At 36.9% G+C, this 3,831-nt stretch overlaps 1 protein-coding gene across 4 annotated transcripts in view; it reads left to right on the top strand.

The window, feature by feature from the left end:
* Nucleotides 1-3,831, top strand: part of LOC106521786 (putative homeodomain transcription factor 2) — a 40,977-nt gene that overhangs the window by 713 nt on the left and 36,433 nt on the right. For all 4 annotated transcript variants that reach the window (XM_014014503.1, XM_014014506.1, XM_014014504.1 and 1 more), the window contains exon 2: nucleotides 3,614-3,673. The gene's annotated coding sequence lies outside the window, so the exon portion shown is untranslated. The remainder of the gene's footprint in view (nucleotides 1-3,613; nucleotides 3,674-3,831) is intronic.

Here is a 3,831-nt window from a genome sequence, read left to right on the forward strand (position 1 = left end):
CACACACACACACACACACACAAATGAAACTTTAGTTGTCAAAGCTGCTAGAAGCAGAAAATTAGCTAAAATAGAGGTGGAACAAATAGCTAGCTAAAAGTATCAAATCATCAAGCATCAAAGACTAAAAGTTACTTAAACCAAAAGTTATATTACCCACCCCATGAGCAGGACATTTAAATATATGAATGGCTCAAATAGCAGAAATAAATCTGAAAATTTGTTTAAAAAATGCCCCAATATATCAGTTTTTTATTTTGAAATATATCTTCCTTTTGTCATTCAGGTATGTGCTCTGATTTGCTGTGCTTCATTTAAAAGTCTCAGTATTTTTTTCTTTTTGATGATGAAGAAATAAATAAACTAAAACTAATATTTGGTTTTGTTTTCTACTGAAGTGACAGAAAAAAAGGTCAGTATTTTAACTCTGAGTTTACTAAGGATATCCAGTAGGTGGGTCATCTAATCCTCTAACATGGTTAGCATCAAAATAGTTTGTAACACCGTCATCTTATTCCACCACTAATTACCATCAATGAACAGTTCTCATCATGCTGACTGAGCTGATATTTTCCCCCCTCTGGAAAAACTTACACAGATCAAGTTACGCCCAAAAACGATGTCGGCAGCAGAGAAGGTCAGGTTTAGGATGGTCTCCTGTTGCAGCTGTTTGACATGACAGCGTTTAAACTCGGGCCAGGAATTCAACTTGTTGTTTTCCTGCGTGTATGTTTAGTTAAGACATGTATAGCAGTGTTGTGTAATAAGAGCTTCTAGGTATTTTACAGTGTCTGAAAATAAACGTTGGGAGTAGTTCCACTGAAAGAACAACAAACTTCTTGCTTAGGTCGCTTTCTTTTCAGTCCCTTCCAATCAAACCACATTAACTATCTGAAATTACAGAAAGCTATTTTTCATCTGAGCTGCAAGACGGATTCCAGCTGTCAAAACAACACTGTACTGAATTATAAAAATAATTTACATGTAATGTGAAAGCTATGTTCAAGTTTAATTTTAAGGCTGTTCAGCAGCAGTTGTTATAGTTCCACTTGGCTAATGTTTCCACAGTGGTTGATTAGTACATGTTGTAAGGGCTGAGATGAGTTATTGTGTCACTCTGTTTACTTCTTGCACAGATGTGAGGTTAAACCCAGCCTGTTTGTGCAGATTTTGAGTTCACAAGCGCACAGTGGATGAAGCAACACAAAGCCTTTTAAGACAGGAGTAGATCACCTGCCCAGGTGCTTCAGTGTTGCTGTGCAGCAGGTCTACAGCTGATAGCGGTCTGATTGAGTGACCTTGGGGTGTTTTCATGCAGCGTTTCTTTTGTTTATCCATGCTGCAGACCCATCTTTGTGTTCTTCAACCTCTTATTTTTTATTCTTTGTTTCAGAGGACCCCTCAAATGATGATGATGATGCATTGTTCGGGTTTTATCTGCCTGCATAKCTGGTTACATCATCAGCTGCAGTATAATTACATCACACACCAGACTGCYGTTTGGTTTTACGTTCCTGCAGCCCCACGGTGGCCTGCAGCGGAGCRATATTTATTTTATAAATGCATAATCCAAGTGCTAAGATGTGTTGTTAGCTCAGCTGTGCTGTATTTAAACTGGGGTGTTGTTTATATGTGCAGAAACCATATATGCACAAGTGCGTTGCATATGCACTTGTGCATATATGGTTTCTGCACATATAAACAACACCCAAACCTACCCAGTTTATATGTGCAGAAACCATATATGCACAAGTGCATTGCATATGGCCACACCTCAGTTGATATTTTTACCAGGTTCATCCCTAATCAGGCCAGTTAAATTTGTTTTAAATTTGGTGAAATTTGGCTCTTAATTTTAGTTGCTTTAGGTCAAAGCAGATTCAGAGGTAAGTTGGTGTCAAMCTGTTGAACCTGTTTAAATAAAAAATGACCTGTGAGGTTTTAGACGATGGTTTTGGTTACACGTATTTAATCAGCTCAGTTAAAATTAACTTTTTTTTTAAGTAGATAGAAAAACAGACAGTGGATAAATGCTGTAATAAATACTGTCGGAGTGCAATAATCTGCACAAAAAGACACATTACAGTACATCTGAACCTTTATAAACCTCAAGATGAGGAAGAACTTGTGATTTTGTGCTGATCCTGTAGAGGAAAAATATTCTCAGAGTAAAAATATCCAGATACAGCACGAACACGGACGTTTTTTACATTCACATTAAATTATTTACTAAAATACTTCAAAAACASTTCATGTTTCTGCTCAGTCTTCAGTTGTTGCTTTGATGGTAAAATTACACATTAATCAGTTAATTTTAAATCAAGTTTTAATTCTCRGCTTAAATTCAGGTGTTTAATTTCTGTTTTAAATGTGATTTTTTTTTCCACTTAAAGATGAATTTAAAATGATTTGATGTTTTTATTTGGTTAAAAGTCAAATTTAACTGATATTGTTGTAAAAGACAAATTCCAACTATAAAAAAATGTATAAATGTCTCAAATGCAACGACATATCTTTAAAAAGTCTTGTTTATTTAGCACACAACAGTAMAAACGCAAATGTTTTGAGTGTTTTGTTGAACACGTGTCAAAATTTGGAGCAAGAATCTGGATGTGCAGGCCTGAGATTAAATCGTGAAATTAAGTGAATTTGTCCTTTTTGACCTCAGTCAGTTTATAAAAAAACATGCTGCCTCCATAAAGCTTCATGTTCTTGTGTAAACAATGGTTGGAAGCAGCTGAAATGACTGATAAGGAAAACTGACAAAACTATAAACTTTTAGTTAATGATCATCAGATTTTCAAATCATCACAAATGTTATTTTTTTTATTCTGGTTTTAACGTATCTTCTTCTGAGTGTGAAAATAAATGYTTGCATGACCTTAAAAAGTGAACAACTTTGTTGTAAATGAAAACAAACACTCAAGAAAATGACGGCTGCTTTTAAGACCAGGGTTTAATACATTGTGTGTTTACGTTAGCAATAAAGCTGTATTTTCTTTTTCTTTTCAGCCACCAAAGACACAAAAACAGCTAATTGAAGTGGTTCAGAGACTCTGAAAGCAGTCTAACCGTGCAAAACATTTCAAAATGAGCTGTGCAATGAATAAATGGCATTGAGTGCTAGGTTTATTTTGGTTGTTTTCACTTTTACGATCCACGAGGTGGAAAAAAATGACGGTTCAGGAGAACGTTCCAACACACTGTGAGTTCAGGTGTTTCACAGTTTTATGTTGCTGCTGTTATCAGTTAATGATGATGGTGTTGGAGATTATTGCTGATGAAAGAGGGAGTTTATTTTAGTCGTCTCAGAAGTCGCCACAAGAGCTTCACTGTTGGTTTAGATGTTAATCATTACTGCTTTAAACTGTTCAAAACGTGTGTCCAGTCAACTTTTCTGTTCTGCTCTTAATGTGGGATTATAAAGTAATCCAATGTTAACAGTGAGCAGCATAAACCCTAAGGGTGTTTTTCTTTGACAGAACCAATTGCCACCTGTTTAACAAGTTTTCCCACAAAGTTCGATTAGAGGCGAGCACAYGCTGCAGCTACTGGTTTGAATCTCAGAMCAAACCTCRGCTAAAGTGTCTGTTTTTGTTTCCCAAAYGTCCAGATCCTGCTGCGATTTGGCTGCGAGGACGAAACACAAGACAGCTACAAGGCCGGACCGGAGGTGAGTCCAGTTCTGTCTCGTGTTTACCAGTCTGCAGCCCTCTCCACACAAACTGTTTTTGTCTGTTGCATGCTTCAACACCCCTGATCCTGTTGCTCCGAGGGCGTCAGCTGCCTACACACACACACACACACACACACACACACACACACACACAC

The sequence above is a fragment of the Austrofundulus limnaeus genome, unplaced genomic scaffold (genome assembly GCF_001266775.1).
Source record: "Austrofundulus limnaeus strain Quisiro unplaced genomic scaffold, Austrofundulus_limnaeus-1.0 Scaffold115, whole genome shotgun sequence".
In the NCBI taxonomy this organism is placed as follows: domain Eukaryota; kingdom Metazoa; phylum Chordata; class Actinopteri; order Cyprinodontiformes; family Rivulidae; genus Austrofundulus; species Austrofundulus limnaeus.